Here is a 22,415-nt window from a genome sequence, read left to right on the forward strand (position 1 = left end):
GTTACTAACCTCACTTTATAGGTGAGAAGCCAGAGATGCAGAAAGTGTAAATAAGCTGCCTAAGACACACAGTTAGTGAGTAGTGGAACCAAGATTCAAACACAACCTGTCTTTAATGGATTAAAAAAATAAGATTTTATAAATAAACATACAAAAATACATGTAAATGGACAAAGGATATAAAAAAGAAAAAAGGGCTAGTCACTTGGTTATGAGAAATGTTCAGGTGCAAAAATAGAGAAATGAAAGTTTAAGAGGAAAAAATTTTATCTGTGAAATTAATAACACCACCAGAAAGTTTAATGCTATACCCAATGCTGAAAAGAACACGATAGAAAATATATTGAAAGGAGAGTCACTGAAGTATTAATAGTGGTTATTTTATGATGATGAATTTATGGGTGATATTTCTTACTGATTTACCTTTTTAAAGTATTTCATTTTATAAATATACATATGTGTATGTGTTTATACACAGACACACAGAGACACACAGAACATAACTGCTTTGTAGGAAAGTCCAGTTTGGGCTATAGCAGGATGAAAAATCTATGGTTAGCCCTCACTTCAAACAAGAACTCTGCTCGTACAAGTGAACGTAATAGTTTAAAAAAATATGGAGACATACACGTTCCTGAAAACTTCCACTGTCTCAGAACAAACAACGTACTTAAGATATGACTTTGAAAAAATGAGACTGATTTGTTTCTGTGGCTTGTGGAATCTGTCATCATTTTATGAGTACTCATGAAACCCATGTCTTATAAATTCATTTCTATAAAGAAATACTGATTTTGGCATTCATAAAGCTATCAGAACATTCGTGGGGAGAGAATATTATCATGTAATAAAAAAGAAGCTATCGTGTCACCTAATAGTAATATCAGTCATATGGAAAGCAATATAAAGACTATAAATGCAGGATGAAGTGGTTTAAAAAGACTAGATCCTGAGAAATTGGACAGGGGAATATTGGGGATAGAGGGTGTGGATAAGGGGTCAGGGCAGGACAGAAGGACGGAATGTTGCACAATGCTTATGTTTCTGGTCATTTGGGGAAATCCATTTTCAATTCAACAGCCAATTCAAACATGACTTTTTTAGCCAAAGAGTCTTTTAACCACCTCCCTCCTCTCATTAAGACAGCTGCTCATACAAGACCCAAGACATGTATTTAAAAACAATTCTCTTATTTTCTGTATTAAAAAGAAAAAAAACTTTCATGAAATTTAACTGCTAAAGACTTGCTCCTTTAAGTGAATTTTGAGAGATTCCAGTAGGAGAGTCTAAAAATAATCTGTAAATAGTAAAAAGTCTGAAATACAAAAGTGACTAAAGCCAATGTAGACCAACATAAAACTGGAAGAATATGGGGAAAGCAAAATAAAATTTTAAAAAAACATAGAAAATAGCTATCTATGACTTGGAAAAAAGGAAAATCTAATATGGATAAGGCCCACTTCACTAAATCTAAATAATGGATTTTCCTTGCTAACGAACAACATATGATTCTCAAAAATAAGCTTCCAGGTTTACATTAGTCAAAGAAACTGTTAGCAATGGTTATTTTGTAACATAGCCAGTTATTAAAGCAGCATTTTTATATTTTAATGCAGCATTTCCCAAATGTAGTTTATATAGTACCAGTTCTGAGATACAGCAATGGATACTATACAAATGAAGATCCTGTGCTGGGTGAAACAAATTATGAAAAGATTTATTTATGATTAAAGAAAAACTTAGCAGAGCCTTTAGTGCTAGTACTTACTATGGTTCTGTAATGGGAAGAGGGAAATAGAATGTTCAGGGTTTCACCAGCAGACCCTTTTTTTTTTCTTTTTTTGCCTTGAAACATATTGAGGGACGTGTCTTTTTCTTCCTCTCTTTTTTTTTAAATTTCAAGAATTTAATTTTCTTTCATCAGGTCCCAATGTATGAATTCTTGGCTTTTTTCGATTTTTTCATGCCAGCTGAGACTCAGCAAGAGATGATTAATTTCTATACATGTTTCTGAGTCTCCCTGTCTTGAGACATGCTCTATTTTGAAAGCAATAAAACCCGGTGTGTCTGCTATTTTACTTTGATGTGCTCATTCACAGCAATCAGGCCATGTTTAAAAGAGACTGCCTACACGTCATACAGCCAAAAGGTTAGGTGATGGGCTGTGGCATTAATTAAGGCTGTGGGGACCAGTGTCTTCTGGCTCACCCTCTGGAAGTACTGATTTCGAACCACTTTTCTCCACCAACAGAGGCCTTCCTTTTTAGTTGTGAGCAAGGGGGATGATGCAGCGGTTATGAGTATGGACTCTGGAGCCAGGCTGCTGGCGTTTAAACTCTGACTTTCTGTGGGCTCTTGAGCAAGTTAGTTGATTTCTCCTTACTTCAGCTAATTGATCTCTAGGGTGGGCATAGCAGTAGTACTCAGCTAAGAGAAAGCTGTGAGCATTAGATGACTGGATATATTTAAAGTACCTAGAACATTTCCTAGCATGTGGTAAACTCTCAGTGTTAGCTCTTGGCTACTAAGGCAAGTAACAGTTGCTCCAAATAAACATCCTTCTTTACTAGGACAACCCCAGATCTAGTTTGGGTTATGCTGTACAGGACATCTTTATTTTGTAGGGAGGTTTCTCCTAAGACTACAGATGATAAACATTTTTTAAAGTCTAAAATTTGTTATAAAAACCAGGGAGGTCTTTTTTTCTAGACTAAAACCGTGACCATCTGAACCTTTGTTTTTTCCTCTCAAGACCCTAATTCTCACTATGATGCAGTGACGTAGTGATAAATGAGGTTATTTTCATCTTTGTTTTGCCATCAGGGCTCCAAAAATGACCAGATCCTTCTACTGAGGAATAGCTCTTAAATTCTGCATCCATGAATAACCAGAAACAAAGGTCTGATTAGTGCTTCATCACTGACAATGTGTTTTCACATACGTAAGAGCACTTACGGTTCTTCTTGAATCATTTTCCTCTAGCCCAGGCTGTCTCCTTGCCCCGTTCTGTAGGTTCAGCTGTGTATATATTCAGCTCCAAGCAGGAAGTGTGAATTATTTATTACTCATTTATTTAAATCCATCTCACATAAGAAGAATTTCAGACAGATAGCAAGAGATTGACTCACTATTAACATTAGTTTTGCCTCTTGATTATTTGTTTGTTGTTGTTATTATTCTTCTTTTCCTTTTATTTTTAAATTGAAGTATAGTCAGTTTAGAATGTTGTGTCAATTTCTAGTATACAGCATAATGCTTCAGTCATACATATACATACATACATACCTTTTCATATTCTTTTTCACTATAATTTACCGTAAGATATTGAATATATATAGTTCCCTGTGCTACACAGTATAAATTTGTTGCTTATCCTGCATATAGTAGTTAGTATCTATGAATCTTGAACTCCAAGTTTATCCCTTCCCACTCCCTTCCCCCCAGTAACCATAAGTTTGTTTTCTATGTCTGTGAGTCTGTTTCTGTTTTGTAAATAAGTTCATTTGTGTCTTTTTTTAGATTCCACATACAAGTGATATCATATGGTATTTTTCTTTCTCTTTCTGGCTTACTTCACTTAGAATGACTATCTCCAGGTCCATCCATGCTGCAGCAAATGGCATTATTTTATTCTTTTTATGGCTGAATAGTATTCCATTGTATAAATATACCACAACTTCTTTATTCAGTCATCTTTATTCAGTCGATGGACATTTAGGTTGTTTCCATGTCTTGGCTACTCTCTGAATATATGTCCAGGAGTGGGATTGCTGAATCATATGGTAAGTCTATTTTTAGTTTTTTGAGGAATCTCCATACTGTTTTCTGTAATGACCACACCAATCTCCATTCCCATCAACAGTGTAGGAGGGTTCCCTTTTCTGTGCACCCTCTCCAGCATTTATCGTTTGTGAACTTTTGAATGATGGCCATTCTGACTGGTGTGAGGTGATACCTCATTGTAGTTTCGATTTGCATTTCTCTGATAATTAGTGATACTGAGCATTTTTTCATGTGCCTGTTGGCCATTTGTATGTCTTCACTGAAGAATTGCTTGTCTAGGTCTTCTGCCCATTTTTGGATTGGGTTGTTTGGTTTTTTTCTTATTAAGTTGTATGAGCTGTTTATATATTCTGGAAATTAAGCCCTTGTCAGCTGCATCATTTGCAAATATTTTCTCCAAGTCCATAGGTTGTCTATTTGTTTTGTTTATGGTTTCCTTTGCTGTACAAAAGCTTATAATTTTAATTAGGTCCCATTTGTTTATTTTTGCTTTTATTTCTATTGGCTGGATAGACTGCCCTAGGAGAACACTGCTGAGATTTATGTCAGAAAATATTTTGCCTACGTTCTCTTCTAGGAGGCTTGTCGTGTCTTGTCTAATGTTTAAGTCTTTAAAGCCATTTTGAGTTTATTTTTGTGTATGGTGGGAGAGAGTGTTCCAACTTCACTTATGTACATGCACTGTCCACTTTTCCCAGCACCACTTGCTGAAGAGACTGTCTTTTCTCCATTGTATATTCTTGCTCACCAATACTTTCACTATTCCTAAAAAAAAAATTGAGGTCTAGTCTCCCACCTTGCTCTTACTTTACTGCTTACTTTATTATGCAGAGCTGTTTAGTTCTTCTTAGTCTTTTCTAAACTAGGTTCTGGTATACCATTGCCTATCAACAGATTCATTAGACTCATTCTTTCTTCTTTTTATTGAAGTATAATTGATTTACAATGCTATGTTAGTTTCAGGTATACAGCAAAGTAATTCTGTCATACATACACACACACATTATTTTTCATTCTTTTCCATCATAGGTTACTACAAGATATTGAATATAGTTCCTTGTGCCATTTAGGGTCCTTGTTGTTTATCTATTTTATATACAGTAGTGTAGTGTGTACCACAGATGCATCCTTGTGCCAGGTCTTACCCTTTCTTCTTCCTTCCACCAAGAGAAAAAGAATAAAATAGCGATGTTTTGCCCTCCTCGTGAATTAGGCCACCTCCCTTAGAAGACAGAAAAAGCCAGTCAGTTTAATTTCTAACAGATCCCCCCGCCCCCCATCTCCCTCTCTCTTTCTCTTTCTGTCTCTCACTCTTTCATACACACATACACATAAATTATACAATTTAACTACTTAAACACTTTATGCTACAACATAGGATATCATATGTGATACCCTAATCCTATGATTCCCAAACCATGTTCAGAGGTGCCCAGAGTACCATAGTGAGCTCACAGGTGGTGCCATGGGGTATTTTATATTTATATTCTGGTATTTTACAGAGACACTGTGCAAACTACCAGCCCTAGGTGATTTGTAATTGAGGTTAGATTGTTCTGCATTTCTTTTGATTATTTCATGTCTTTGCAAAACTGAGTTTTTTGTGGTTGCTTTGATAAAAAAAAACAGGTACTCTATTTGGGAAAAGAGGAAAAGCAGTAGCTGGCATCCATAGCAGCTTCTCCAGGAGAGTGGTGCTGGAGAGGTGTGTAGGATTCTATGTGGCCAGTCACAGAAAGAAAGAAATAAACAAAAGAAGTACTATACTAAAAGCAATACAGAAAAGGAAATAAAGGGTGGTGGTAACCAATCTAATTCATAGGATTGAGAAGGTTTGTAGTGGCCATTAAGTACACACATCCCATTAGTAAGTAATTCTGATTATTTAAGAATGAAATGAAAATACTTTCTCTTTCAATTTATATGAATGACTTTTTTCCAAAGGCCACTAAACTGTTAAGACAAATACTTATTAAGTCCATTGGACTTTACTACTTAATACATGAAACTATTAAGTCTTTTTTGGCCCTGGGGCACTGTGAAAAAAATACCAGTAAAGTTTAAAGAACTCTACTGTACTCTTCTATACACAACCACACACACACACACACACACACACACACACACACACCGAAAAACCCATATTTAACATTAGGAAGAGTTACTAGAATAACTAATACAAACATCCAAGAAAATCATTACTATAAAAGCCTTAATTAATGATAACATTATTGTAATTAATTTTATCTCCCTTTAAATGTAAATACCTGAAAAACTTTAAAGGTATAAAAATGTTTCTTTTTCTTCTCTTTCTTTCTTCAATTATTTTGTTATGATTGAACAATAACTAGTTTACAATACTATATTAATTTCAGGGGTATTATATAATGATTGGATATTTTATACATTACAAAATGTTCACCATGATAAATCTAGTTACCTTCTGTCGCCATACAAAGTATTTACAATATTATTGATTATATTCCCTATGCTGTCCATTATATCTCCATAACTTATTTATTTTATAATGGGAAGTTTATACCTACTAATCTTCCTCACCTATTTCACTCATCCCTCCACCTTCCTCCCCTTTGGCAACCACTTGTTTGTTCTCTGTATCTGAGTGTGGTTTTGTTTTGTGATATTTGTTCATTTGTTTTCTTTTTTAGATTCCACTTGTAAGTGAAATCATATGGTATCTGTCTTTCTCTGTCTGATTTATTTCACTTATCATAATACCCTCTAGGTCCATCCATTGTTGCAGATAGCAAGATTTCATTCTTTTCTACGGCTGAGAGTTATTCCATTGTGTATGTGTGTGTGTGTGTGTGGATATATATGTGTATATGTATGTATGTATATGTATGTATGAATATGTGTGTGTGTGTATATATATATAAAACATCTTTTTTATCCATTCATTTATTTTGGACACGTCTTGGCTATTATAAATAATACTGCAATGAACATATGTCTTTTTCAGCTTAGCATTTTTCTTTTCTTTGGAAAAATACCCAGAAGTGCAATTGTTAGATCATATGGTAATTCTGTTTTTAATATTTTGAGGAACCTCCATACTGTTTTCCATAGCAGCTACAACAATTTACATTCCTACCAACAGTATACAGGGTTTCCTTCTCTCCAACATTTGTTATTTCTTGTTTTTTTCAAAATGGCCATTCTACCAGGTATGAGGTGACATATCATTGTGGTTTTGATTTGCATTTCCCTAGTGATTAGTGATGTTGAGAATCTTTGCATGTGTCTGTTGACCTTCTGTATGTCTTCTTGGAAAAATATCTATTCAGATCTTCTGCCCATTTTTTAATCAGTTGGTTTTTTTTTAATGTTGAATTGTATGAGTTCTTTGTATATTTTTGATATGAATCTCTTATCAGATATATCATTTATAAATATCTTCTCTCATTCAGTAGGCTGCCTTTTTGTTCTTTTGATAGTTTCCTTCAATGTGCAAAAGCTTTTTAGTTTCATATAGTCCCATTTGTTTATTTTTGCTTTTGTTTCCCTTGCTTGAGGAGACAGATCAAAAAAAAAAAAAATACTACAACTGATGTCAAAGAGCGTACTGCCTATAAAAGTTGTCTTCTAGGAGTTTCTTCAAGTCTTAAAATCTTTAATCCACTTAGAGTTTAATTATGTATATGATATGAGACAGTAGCCCAATTTGATTGTTTTGTATGTAGCTGTCCAGTTTTCTCAACAAAATCTATTGAAGAGGCTCTCTTTTCCCAATTGTATATTTTTGCCTCCTTTGTCATAGATTAATTGAACATAAATGCATGGGTTTATTTTTGGACTCTCTACTCAGTTCCATTGATCTATGTGTCAGTTTTTGTGCCAGTACTATATTGTTTTGATTACTATAGCTTTGTAGTATAATTTGAAATCAGGAGCGTGATACCTCCAGTTTTGTTCTTTCTCAAGATTGTTTTGGCTATTTGGGATCTTTTGTGTTTCCATACAAATTTTAGAATTATTTGTTCTAGTTTTGTGAGAAATGCCATTGGTATTTTGATAGGAATTGCATTGACTCTGTAGATTGCCTTCGGTAATATGGTCATTTTAATGACATTAATTCTTCCAATCCATAAACATGGTGTATCTTCCCACTTGTTTGTGTTGTCTTCAGTTTCTTTCGTCAGTGTCTTCCGGTTTTCCAAGTACAGGTCTTTTATCTCCTTTGTTAGATTTATTACTGGGTATTTTACTCTTTTTGACATGACTATAAATGGTATTGTTTTCTTAAGTTTTCTTTCTGATAGCTCATTATTAATGTATAGATATGCAACAGATTTCTATATATTAAATTTTTTTAACTTTTCCAATAATTTTATTTTCCAGATGTACTGAAGTATAATTGACATAAACATATTTTATATATATTTTAGGGGGTAAACTTTTAATTTGCACTATGGAGTATTTACCACAATCAAGTTAGTTAACACATGCATCATATCACATAATAATTTTTGAGGAATGGCAATACTTTAAGATGTTTTCTCATAGCAAATTAAAAGTTTTCAATAAATTATTAATATTTTATTTCTTTTTTGAGGTACAGTTGATTATAATATTAATTTCAGGTGTACAACATAGTGATTCAAAATTTCCATAGATAATATTTTATAATTATAAAATATTGGCTGTATTCCCTGTGTTGTACAATATACCCTTGTACCTTTTTTTATTTTATAGAGAGTAGTTTGTACCTCTTAATCGCCTCCCTACATCTTGCCCCTCCTACCTTTCCTCTCCCCATTGGTAACCACTAGTTTGTTCTCTGTATCTGTGAGTCTGTTTCTGTTTTATTATATCCATTTGTTTTGTTTTATTTTTTAGGTTCCATATGTAAGTGATAACATATAGTGTTTGTCTTTCTCTGTCTGTTTTATTTCACTAGCAATAATACCCTTTTGTCCATCCATGTTGTTACAAAATGGCAAAATTTCATTCTTTTTATGGCTGAGTAGTATTCCATTGTACATAAATACCACATGTTTATCCAGTCATCTGTTAATGGACACTTAGGTTACTTCCATATCTTGACTATTATAAATAATGCTGCTGTGCACATTGGGATGTATGTATCTTTTCAAATTAGTGTTTTCATTTTCTTCAGATATATACCCAGGAATGGAATTGCTGGATTATATGGCAGGTCTATTTTTAGTTTTTTGAGAACACTTTATACTGGTTTCACAGTGGCTGCACCAGTTTACATTCCCACCAACAGTGTACAAGTGTTCCCTTCTCTCCAGATGCTCACCAACATTTGCTGTTCGTGGCCATTTTGATAATAACACTATTCTGACAGATTTGAGGTAATATCTCACTGTGGTTTTGATTTGCATTTCTCTGATGATTAGCAGTGTTGATCATCTTTTCATGTCCCTGTTGGCCATCTGTACGTCCTCTTTGGGAAAATGTCTATTCAGGTCTTCTGCTCATTTTTAATTGGTTATTTGCTTTTTGATATTGAGTTGTATGAGCTGATTATATACTTTGGGTATTATCCCTTATTTGTCATATCATTTGAAAATATTTTCTACCATTCGGTGGGTTGTCTTTTTGTTTTGTCAATGGTGTCCTTTGCTGTGCAAAAGCTTTTAAGCTTGATTAGGTTCCATTTGTTTATTTTTGTTTCCTTTACCTTAGGAGACAGATCCAAAAAATATATTGCTACAATGTGTGTCAAAGTGTGTCATGCCTATGTTTTCTTCAAGGAGTTTTGTGATTTCTGGTCTTAAATTTAGGGTTTAATTCATTTTGAGTTTATTTTTGTATATGCTGTGAGAAAATGTGCTCTAATTTTATTCTGTTATATGTAGTTGTCCATTTTTCCCAGCCCCGCTTACTGAGGAGACTGTCTTTTCTCCGTTGTATATTCTTGCTCTTTTGCTGTTGATTAATTGACCAAAAGTGTGTGGGTTTATTTCTAGGCTCTCTATTCAGTTCCATTGATCTATGTGTCTGTTTTTGTACCAGTACCATTCTGTTTTAATTACTGTAACTTTGTAGTACAGTCAGAAGTCAGGGAGTGTGATTCCTCCAGCTCTGTTCTTCTTTCTCAAGATTGTTTTGACTATTCTGGGTCTTTTGTGTTTCCATACAAATTGTAAATTTTTTTGTTCTAGTTCTATGAAAAATGCCATAGGTATTTTGATAGGGATGGCATTGAATTTGTAAAATTTGCATTGGGTAGTATAATCATTTTATTAATATTAATTCTTCCAATGCACGAACATGGTATATTTTTCTCTTTGTGTTGACTTCATTTTTGTTCATTAGTGTCTAATAGTTTTCCAAGTACAGGGTTTTTTACCTCCTTAGATTTATTCCTAGGTATTTTGTTATTTTTGATGTGATTGTAAATGGGATGGTTTCCTCAGTTTGTCTTTCTGATAGTTCATTGTTAGTGTACAGAAATGTAGATTTCTGTTTATTAATTTTGTATCCTGCAAGTTTACCAAATGCCTTCATAAGCTCTAGTAGTTTTTTGGTGGCATCTTTAGGATTTTCTACATGTAATGCCATGTCATCTGCAAACAGTGACAGTTTTAATTCTTTTTTTCCAATCTGGATTCCTTTTATTTCTTTTTCTTCTGATTGCTGTGGCTAGGACTTCCAATACCATGTTGAATAAAAGTGGGTGAGAGTGGCCATCCTTGTCTTGTTTCTGATCTTAGAGGAAATACTTTCAGCTTTCCACTGCTGAGTATGATGTTGGCTCTCAGTTTGTCATATATGGCCTTTATTATATTGAGGTACATTCTCTCTATATCCACTCTGCTGAGAATTTTTATCATAAATGAATGCTGAATTTTGTGAAAAGCTTTTTATGAATCTATTGAGATTCTCAAATGATTTTTATTCTTCAGTTTGTTGATGTGTTGTATGACATTGATTTAGTTGCAGATGTAGAGCCATCTTTGCATCCATGGAATGAATCCCACTTAATCAGGATGTACTATCCTTTTAATGTCTTGTTGAATTTTGTTTGCTCATGTTTTGTTCAGGATTTTTGCATTTATGTTCATTAGTAATACTGGCCTGTAATTTTCTTTTTTTGTGGTATCTTTAATGATTTTGGAATCAGAGTTATCATGGCCTCCTACAATGAGTTTGGAAGCATTCCTTCTGCTTCAGTTTTTTGGAATAGTTTGAGAAGGATACATTTTAACTCTTTTTCAAATGTTTGGCAGAATTCACCTGTGAAGCCATCTGGTCTTGGACTTTGGTTTGTTGAAAGTTTTTTAAATTACTGATTCAGGTTCATTACTGATAATCAATCTGTTCATATTTTCTATTTCTTCTTGATTGTCTAGAAAGATTGTACATTTCTAGAAATTTATCCATTTCTTCTGGGTTGTCCATTTTTGGGCATATAATTGTGGTATTTCTGTGGTGTTGGTTGTAACTTCTCTTTAATTTCCAATTTTTTTTTATTTAGGCCCTCTTTCTTTTTTAATGAGAATGACTAAAGGTTTATCAATTTTGTCTGTCTTTTAGAAGAACCAGCTCTTGGTTTCACTCATCTTTTTCTACGATTTTTTTTTTGTCTCTATTTCATTTACTTCTGCTCTGATCTTTGTTATTTCTTTCATTCTACTAACTTTGGATTTTATTTGTTATTCTTTTTCTAGTTCCTTTAGGTGTAAGGTTAGGTTTTTATCTGAGGTTTTTCTTGTTTCCTGAGGCAGGCTTATATTGCTATAAACTTCCCTAATTTTTAATGGGAACTGCTTTTTCTCTGTCCCATAGATTTTGGATCATGTGTTTCCATCTTAATTTGTCTCCAGGTAGTTTTTATTTCCTCTTTGATTTTTTTCAGTGACCCATTGGTTGTTCAGTATCACATTGTCTAGCCTCCACGTGTTGATGTTTTTGCAGTTTTTTTTTCTTATAGTTGATTTCTAATCTCATACAGTTGTGGTTGAAAAAGATGTTTGATATAATTTCAGTATTGTTAAATTTATTGAGCCTCGTTTGTGGCCAAGCATATGCTCTCTCCTGAAAAATGTTCCATGTGCACTTGAAAATGATGTGTATTCTGCTGCTTTGGGGTGGAATGTTCTATAGATCTCTATAAAGCTCATCTGAGCTAATGTGTCATTTAAGGCCTGTGTTTCCTTATTGATTTTCTGTCCAGATGATCTGTCCATTTGATGTAAGCAGGAAAAGATATAAAAATTTTAAATCAGGGAAGTTTGGGGAAAAGATCAAATACTGATTAATAGAACTGTTTAAAGAAATAAGATGCTCTGGTTAAATAGTTTTTATTAACTGAATATTAATGGAAAAGCCTGTTCCAACTCTTTCTGAAAACACGCAAAAATATGTCTTGGTAGGTACAATTTACTAAATAGCTAAATTTTGTCTTGTTGATTAAGTAACTTTAATAAGAGGTTAAATCACTTGCCCAGGGCTACCATATTGAGTGGCAAAACCAGCATCTGAAACTAGGTGTTCAGGCTCAAGCACTTGAGAGATCAATAGGGTTCAGTAAGTTTGGAAATATCCCGTATTATATTCCACTTAGTGAGTCAGTATGCATTGGCATGTGAAATACTCTGAGAAATCCTGTAAGAAAGAAGCTTTTAAAATTTGGTTTAATTCTGTATTAAATTCATTGACTCCCAAATCCTTTTTCACCTAACAGCTATGCTGTACTATTTAAGATCGTGAGCTCTGCAGTCAAATGGCCTGGTTCAAATTCCAGCTCAGCTGTTTAACCATGCCTCTTAATTTATCTAATCCCTACTTCCCTCATCCATAAAATGGAAATAGTACTAATACCGCTTAAAAGACTTGTGAGCATTGGATGATAAAATGCATATAAAGCACATACTAAATGCTCAACAAATTTAGCTAAAACTGTTGTTGATAACATTCCTCAAAATTAATGTTTGCAGAACATAATTTGAAAATGCCATCCTAAGTATTCAGATAAAACCATAAAAATGTATACACAAGTAATTGCTGCAGGTCTACAATATGCCACTGGGAACATAAAATTTATTGGAAGACTTTCAGGTAGCACATATTTGTAAGAAAGGTTATTTGCAATCCTGGCAAAGTGTGGAGTTTCCATTCAGGGATGAAGGACGATGTAATATTGGGGCCATTGCTGAGATCTGCTGGTGTCTCTCTAGATGTGAGCAGACACGCAGATGGTCCAAGTAAGGGTAAAGGAGAAGCTGTTGCTTACAGGCAGACAAAGAGAAGGCAGAGAGAGAAGGGAGCGCTGACTCGTGCCAATTCTCTTACCCCAGTCAGTGGAAAAGAAATACCTATCTTTCCATTAGTTTAACCCCTTTCCTCAACAAAGAGAAAAGATGCTCTTCTCAGTGGTTACTGTTTCCAAAGAAAGGTAAGTCATGTTATCTTTCTTTGAAACAGAAAGTAGATTATTTTGTAGAGAAAATACCAACTGTTTTTCTTTTAAAATGTAGGGTTCGGTGAATCATAAAAGACAGTACAGAGTAAATACAGCAGACTTTCATTTAGGTTGATAAATTAGAAAATTCCTAGGGAGACATTAGACAACTAATATTGCCATTGTCCATCTATTTGTAGAGCTATTACTTTTCTATACAGCAAAGTCTTTTACATACTATTAGAGAACTTGGATTACCTAAACATCACTTTGATGTCAGTAACAATTTCATCACATTAACACAAGAGGAAAAATGGAAACTTGACTCTCATGACTGAATAGATTTGTTTTTATTTTGTCAAAAAAAGAATGAAATAAATGTTTTCTTAGTATACCTTGGCCACATGCTTCATTATGATTAGGCTGCCTCTTCAATGCATTACTCAACCAGTTTATAACTGGATAGAGTTGTATGGCTCGTCAAATCTTCATTCAGTCCAGCATTGTGGAAGTAGGTTGCCTGATGCATTATTCCTTGTTGTAAACATGTTTATTTTTCTAGAATGTGATGATAAGCATTTGATTCATTTGTTCATGTCCCTTTAAGGATGATTTATCAATGTCAGTGATACTTAGAGATCTGAGAGCAATTAATGTTGCTTCAAGTAAAGTTACTATGGCAGCTCCACTGAAGTAATCCAGGGGAAACATTGCTTCTTGTATGGTTAAGATCACCTACTTAGTGACTGAAACTCTAACAAGTCAACCTCAAGAGTTCATTGTAGTTTTGTGGGCAAATTGGAGAAAGAATATGTAGTATACACAAAAAATATTCCCCTAGTTCAAATTTTACATTTATACAAAGTTAGTTAGCAGAGCCAAGATAAGCAATCTAAGCCTGACCTCTTTGCTTTTTCCTTTTCTCTTGTAGCATGCAATAGCAGTTTGATAGTACAGAAATTTAAAGTAAAAGTACTACTTGTCACGCAAATTAAAATATGTGATTTGAATTATGGCATGTTTCTGAATTCAGCAAAATCATCGCATGTGATGCCATCCTCTGGTAATTTTCCCCTTTGATCAGATGAATCTGAAAATTGTTCTTGCAAGGTATCTGCAGACAAGAAGCGAGCTCTTTCAGTGGGTTCTGTCTGGCTTCCCAATCCTGCCAAGGAGAGAGGAGACATGCAGGGGGTGGATAAAGAAGGCTCTCCTGGTAGGATGGTCTGGGAAGTATAAAATGGCGCTGATGCCATATACAACCTCATTTAAGCAGAAATTGGAATTTGATGAGATTACAAGGTGAGGAGATAGTGCTCATGTTGTGTTTTTTTCCCCCGGGATATTGGTGCTATGGGCAAACTGTCAAGGAAGTATATTGATACCTATTCAATTTTTATTAGGAAAAAAAGTATGCTTATTGCATTCTTTGGACCAGTAGGAAGTTTTTGAAGTATGTGCTTTGCACATGAAATTTCTTTCACTCTCCCAAAAAGTTCAGTATAGTTTATTTCTTTTTCTTCTTTTCTTTTCTTTCTTTCCTTTTTTTTTTTTTTTTCGCTTCTATGTTTCAAACTGCTTGCATGTTAAAAAGTCTAAAGGTATTTTTGGGTTGAGGAAAGTTGGCTCCATATAGAAATCAAAATATATCATTCTCAGTTTCCAAAGTAATTTCATTTATCTGTAGGTAAATGCTTGGAAGTCAGGCTTCTTTGACACTTTTTAAAAATGGGGATAAAAGCAACAACATGGATGGACCTGGAGGGTATTATGCTAAGTGAAGTAAGTCAGACCGGAAAAGACAAACACTGTATGTTTTCACTTAGATGTGAAATCTAAAAAACTAAACAAACTAACAAATATAACAAAACAGAAACAGACTCACAGATACAGAGAACAAACTACTAGTGGTTGCCAGAGTGGAGGGGAGTGAAGGGAATTAAAAGGTACAAACTACCTGTTATAAAGTAAAGAAGTCACAGGGATGTGATGTACAGCACTATATCTAGTTAATAATATTAGAATATAGTTAATAACATTGGAATAACTTTGTATGGAACATAATCTATGTAAATAATGAATCACTGTGTTATGTACCTGAAACTAACATAATATTATAAGTTAACTCTACTTCAGATTTTTTAAAGAAAGAATTCAAATAGCATAAAGGCTCCTGTGGCACGGCACTGTTGCAGTATATCAATACAGAACTCTTCGGAGTCTTAATTTACTTGAGCAGCCCCTATAAAAAGCCATGCCAGAGAGTGGGAAGGAAGGTTGGCAGCCAGAGACTAGATGCCAAACGGTTCCTCACTGGCAGTAGCATCTGGATGGGAGGTTGGCTTGCCTCCGGGACTCTTGGCCAACAGCACTGTTGTCTATACAGACGGCTGTGTATCTGTTCAAGAGTCCAACAACTGTGTGTGTGTATTTTGGTAAGCTTTTATTTCTGGGCCAAAGATTTGCATGGCATTTTTGCATATGTTGGCACCAATTCTATATTTGGCTCCCCCCATCCTCACCCACTGCTACATTTTAGTTTCTGATGAAAAACACTACACAGAAATGGAAATCCATTAAGAGAAGAAAATATATTTCTTGATTTTTTTTCTTAAATCCAACAGAACATGTGTAGGTATGGCACTGACATTATTCTAAATGGACTGTCTTCCTTTCTCAAGCCTGGAATAATGTAGAAATTCCCGGTTTCAATGCAAAAAATTTTCTTGATCCTCGCAGGATTTAGATAGAATTTAATTACAGAACTATCCGAAGTTACTTTAATCACCAGAATTATAATGAACCATTAAGAAATTTAAAGTCATGCTACTCTTTCAATGTTCTAGGGAAATAAAACTATTGTATAATTTGATAAATGTAGTCACTGTAGTATGATACCAGGAACTGCCACACATCCAGTCAACTAGCTTGTCAAAGTCCTGCCTTATTTTTCAGGGCTACAACTTCTCAAACTTTTAATAATCTGCTACCCCAAAAGCATTTGCTTCAGGGGCAGTCCCACACTAATGTAATTCAACCAACATCTATCAGATGGCCCCTTTATACAAAATTCTGGAGGATACAAGGTTGAACAAGATATCTAACCCCCAAAATTTATAGCTTTTTTTCCTTTTTGATGAAGAAGATTGGAACAGACTTTTAAACAAGTAACAAGAGCACCAAGAAACAAAAGTGAAAGCTCAGCGGAGGTCCAGAGTAACATGTGTCACATTTCAGGAATGGGACAATAAAGAAATGAACCCCATTTTTATGTACCTTACATAAAACATTTCAGGTGTGCTTGGTGTTTTAAAACTAGAAAGGTCCGTGAAAATCATGTAGTCCAAAATTTTTCTATAATTTCGATGAGGAAACTGATGGCCAAAGAACAGTGATTCAGTCACGGTCACACACTAATTAGTACAAGGACACAGATCCAGTTCTCTTTCAACGCTGCTCCTCATGATTTTAGAGTTACGGCATACCTAAAGTGAAACTTGCAGGGAAATCCTGTAAAATGCCGTGGCATAATTTCACAAGATAATAATAAACAGTGAACCAAGGCTAGGGAATTACTGTATGATGTAAATGAGGTGGGATGAAGTTACTGCAGTTATAAGCAGTTCTCTTTGTCTAGAGTGGGTGGGGCGGGACTCCCAGAAAGATCACTTAAAAGCAGACTACAGACATTGCAGCTGATAATGCAAAGGGCATCTGCCACAACTTTTCTCTTACTGTGGCTTGTAGATGTTTCTGTGGAGAAAGGATGTCCAGAAGCTTATAGATGACCACAATGTCACCTCCATCCTCCTAGTGACCATAGTGTCATAAAAAATGACCCCCCACTTAGATCCACCACTTAAATGTCACTCATCAGCAATTTGTCACCCTCTGGATAAGACTGAGGGCTCCATGGCCTGAAGTAAGGTGTTACAAGTGTTTGAATGGTCATATTAAGTTTAAGTTATCATATATATTAAATATACTATTGTCTAATTGAACACTGTTAAGAAAAGCTCCTCTCCAACTTGATATGAGCGAAATAAGATTGCCTTCTGAGTTAAACTAGGTAATCAGCACTTGATGAATTGCAGCCATGTTGAACTGATAATTAACCCACAAAATCCAAGGATCTTTGGATCCCCAGAGGCTGAAGGATCCTCAGACCAGAAGAATGTCTCTATAACCTAAAAAAATTAACAGGTCTGAAGGAAAAATAAGCCAATTAGAAGGGACATTGGTCAACTACAGAAAACAAAGAAAAAAAAATCAGTGAGGTGTGTATGGGCAGTGTCCATCCCATAACCACCCTAGGTAAGGATGTCCTGGTCCAAGGACCCAGCTGTACTAGTCATCATGCCTTTTTATTTTCTCTGTTTTCTGGTATTTTGGTATCTAGAGCCTTACTGACACTGGGGGAGACTTCCCCTCCCAGGGCCAGCTAATTCCTAGAGAGCAAACCACCCAAAGTGACTACTCTTCTGTATGCAAACCACCCCATGCAAAGCTGATACCCTCAACTCCCTCCTTTGTCTAGCTTTCACTCTGGACCACTATCCGCCCGGCCCTAACACTCCACAGGGTACCCAACAATTAGAGACAGTCCCTAACTCCCTCCCCACCCCCAGCTGCTGACATTATTCAAACTAGCCAATCCTAAACCTGCTTATCCTGCCTCACCTATTCCTGCTCTCGAAAACCACAATAAAGACTCGTGCCCACGTTTTCCCCTTGCTCCTTCTGCCTCCTGACCAACCCCGGTGCTTCCCTCTGTGCCCTCTGCATAACATGCTGTGCCTCCTATTTCTCGGGATCTGTGGATATAAAACTTCTTCCCTCATGAGAGTCATGTCCACATCTGTGTGACTGCATGTCACTAACCATACCTGATTAAAACAAATTCCAGGTACATTTTAAAACCACCACTCTGTTGCCAGTAGCAGTGAACTAGCAAATCTCTCTTAGTCTGAAGTTTTTGAGCGACCTAAACACACAACTGTCCTTTACTGTTTCCTATCCATTCTTATCCTCTGCTCTAATTTGGCATCTCAGGTGGCATGTCTTAGGAACAAATGATTCTGGAGCAGTCCCTATCATATTTTTCATTAACATATTAACAAATTCAATTTCTAGGTTTCAACATCCGTCTTGTAAGCTTAGTTAACATGAGTCCATTCCTGAAAGATCTGCTCCTGATCAGACTGATTTCAATCTTGTAAGCCTGTTTGGTGAGGGTCATAGTCTAGAGCCTTGTTTCTCAAAGTGTGGTCCTCAAACCAGAAGCATCAGCATCACCAAGAGCCTGTTAGAAACGCAGAGTCAAATCTCAGGCCCCACTCTAGACCTACTGAATAATGTCTGTATTTTAAAGAGCCTGGATTTGTGTGCAAATTAAAATTTGAGAACTACTCCTCTAGAGCAAGGATAAGCAAACTTCTTCTGGAAAGAACTAAGTTGGAAGTATTTTAGGTTTATGTGTGGCATCTGGGGTCTTTGTTGCAACTACTAAACTCTGCTGTTTAGAGCAAAGGCAGCCATAGACAATATGGAAACAAATGGGCATAACTGTATTCCAAAAAAGCTTTATTTACGGACACTGAAATTTGAATTTCCTATAATTTTCACGTCACAAAATACTTTAAAAAATGTTTTAAACCATTTAAAACTACAAAAACCGTTCTTAGCTTGGGGCCTTGCAAACATAACTGCAAGCCAAATCATCCTACTGTTGCCCACCCTTGTTCCAGACCATGGGAAATTCAGTAGGATCAAGTTATCCTTTGATGTAAGGCATTCTCTGTTGACCCACCCCGAAACCCCATGTGCCAAGTGAGACTTTTCCTCTTTGAATTTCCAGAAGTGGATTATTTTTTGCCTTTTAATAGTTAAAATTTTAAATTAAGACTTTATGAGAACACAGGAATTCTGGAATATAGATGTAGAAGTTAGCCGAGAATGAGCTACCTCCCTAATGAAACTGTATCATTATCTAAAATATCAGAGCTTTAGCCAGACAGGCAATTTCCAGCTTACTTCACAGGGTTTCCTGAGTTGTGTGACTGTGAGAAGCAATGATGAAGTGACAGATCAATGAATCCTCCTACAACCACCCACTCATATGCAACATGCATTGATCAAAGCTCATGTAACAAAGTGCAGACAGAAGCAGGCATGGAGTACGTGGATTGTTAACCCACATTTATAAGTGCCAAATATCAGCAACATTCTGATCCCCTGATTTTCTGTCACCATTTGTGCAGCAGTATATCTACTTGGAAGCAGGCCACCAGCCCTGCCACCATCTAGCTCACCTGTCAGCCACAGAAATGGTCTGGCCACCTCCAATGGGTTTATTTTTTCCCAATGAGATAAGACAACTGACCCAACAATTCTAATTAGTGATATGAAATGAGTTGGTGAATTCAGAACATCATTCTTACTGTTTGACTTACTAGATATTTTTCCCTCTGATTGAATTAATGAAGAAAAAAAGTATTTCCATCATGATTCTTTAAGTAGAAACTGCAGATAACTTTAAACTTCCCACATGTGATGCACTTAAGCTTCTAGACATCCATTTCACAGTAACAGTTCTGTGATGTGAAGCTGTTTTTGCTTTTTACATTAAATCTTATTACATAAATTTCTAATTTGATATATTTATCCTCAGTTCTAAAGCTTGTGTGTGTGTATCTCACCTGGGGAAATTTTTAAACACACCAATGCCCAGGGGACTCCCCAAGACCAATAGAACCTGACTACCTAGTGGTAGGTCCTGACATCTCTATTAAAAAAAAAGTTCTCCGAGGTTATTCTAATATGTGGTAGTTGAGAACCACTGCTTTTGTGATTCCCCCAAAAAGTGATATATTTTATTATTAAACATCATTATTTTTCTGAAAGTTTTATGACATACTTTTTTAAAATTTAAAAATGAATTTAAAACACTATTTTAAAAACAAAGCATTATGATGCTTCATGCAACTACTTCCGGAAGGTTCTTAGGATCAGTGTAAACACAACCAAACCTATAAACCTCCTTTACTTTTGTCTTTTTATCTAGATAAGTTGACTTTAAATATTGATTAAATCTGACCCAACAAGCACGTATTCCCTAATGCCCTAGGAATGTGGTAGTTTTATTGCTGCTCAGCACTGTTTCAGAAACTGTGACTGCGCTGTACTACCTCTCTGCACTTTCATTCTCTGTTAGGTGGTTGATATGGAAATAGATACATACTAAATTATCAAAATGAACTTACTTTTATGTTGTTATTTTTATTTTTATTTTTCATGCTTGATTTTTTACTGTCTTGATTCTACCAGAATATGAGGTTGTGCTAAACAAACATTAGTCAGATCTGTCTCTGCCATCACCCCAGAAGTTTCTGAAGACATTCTGAAGACATGTGTGACCCACCTCACCAATTCCAACTTTTGCGCCGCTGAGAAACATCTGAATAAACCAGAGTAGCACCTCGGGATGGCTACTACCCAGGGATATCGCTAACCTTTTCTCAGTTTTCATGTAGGGATAGGTGTGCAGAAAGGCTTTTCTTTTAATTTTTGTTATTATTTTGGAATATGTTAAAGAAAAAAGATAATTAGTTCTTAAAACATTTCATCGTGTGAAATGGAAATTGAAGGTAATTTGACTATTCTAATTTCAAACAATTATGCTCATAATAACTAAATGTTAATTTTTAAGTGCTTTCTATTCTAGGCACTGTGCTAGGGTGCTCTACATGCATTATCTCATTTAATCCTCACAGTAACACTATAGTACAGCTTGGTGATGCTCCCATTTCATAATTGAGAAGCTGAAAAATCAGACAGGTTATGTAATTTACCCAAACTCACACAGCTAGTGAGCAGGATCAAAGTCTGAAAGCAGGTCTTTAGGATTCCAAAACCCACAATCCTAACCATTCTATACATAATTCAAAACTACCACAGTGAAGTCAAATGGCTTCCTTTACTGTGACCTAAAACAAACAAACAAAAAAAGACAAGACTGAGTTCCTTCCATCATTCATGCTTTGCTTGCCTATGCACAAAACTTGACTCTTGGTTAATGATCAGTAAGCTCAAACAGGTTCATCGCCTCCCGACCAACCTGTCATTAACTGTTCAATTCAGTAGAAGCAACCAAGCTGGCAGCAGTTTTGAATAGGTGCCTCAGGAAGACGGTCCCTTCAGTTTGGGATTGAGACAGGATTCGGGGAACTCAGACTGCCAATGTTTCTGGAGAAAATATCCAACTCTGACACAAAAAATCAACTAAAAAATTATTTCAAATAACTGACCACCATGGACTGTTAAGTTTGTGTCTGTATTTTTTTTAGCATGAACATTCCTTAATAGTTTTTGTACATACATGTAAGTGGATACAATGGATACCTGTATGTATGTGTGTATGTGTATGTGCACACACACTCGTACACAGATTACTAGCAGGTGAGCATAAATTAAACCAAGTGTGAATCCTGTTTTTTTTTTCAGTCTTTTCTTCCACACCTGGTAGATTTAAACCCCTACAGGTCATCTTGTCAAAATACAATTTGAGGTCTGAAATAAAATTACAGAACAGAAACAAACACAATCTATTATAACTCACTGCCAATGTTGCCAGATAACTACAAAAAAAAATAGTGTCTCAGACAGAAATATCAATAACTTTAATGCATGCGATTTGTTAACAGGGAAGAAAACAAGCAAACTTGCTCTCCACTGACTGTCACTAATATTTATTCGTCCAGTGACTGTTAATCAAACCAAGTTTACAGTCCCGTACAGCACCTGTCACAGGTGCTGATCATTAATCAGCTATTACAGCAGTTTATTCTGCTGCTGACAACTCGCAATTTTCCACTGATTCAGCTAGTTTGTCAGGTGGGAATTATGGCATAGCGCATGTGACAAAACACATCACCCTTTTTTTTTTTTTTTGCATTTTCAGGCTTCTCTCTCCTGCTTTCTCCCCCTTTTTAGACAAACAATATCTGGGAACTCAGAAGTAATAAGGCGGAATGCATAATTAATTACCCAGCTTGCTCTAATTAGGGATGAATAAGTTGTGTCCCTCTCATCATCACAAATGTGGTGATGGGTAATACCAGTTTATGCTGTATTAACTGCAAATATGCAATCCTTCTGAGAGCACTTTTGTTGATGAATTTGATGAATGTGACAATAATTAGCAGAGACAGATGAGAGCTAAATTACTACTGACAAT

This window comes from Vicugna pacos, chromosome 1, assembly GCF_048564905.1.
Source record: "Vicugna pacos chromosome 1, VicPac4, whole genome shotgun sequence".
Lineage (NCBI taxonomy): Eukaryota > Metazoa > Chordata > Mammalia > Artiodactyla > Camelidae > Vicugna > Vicugna pacos.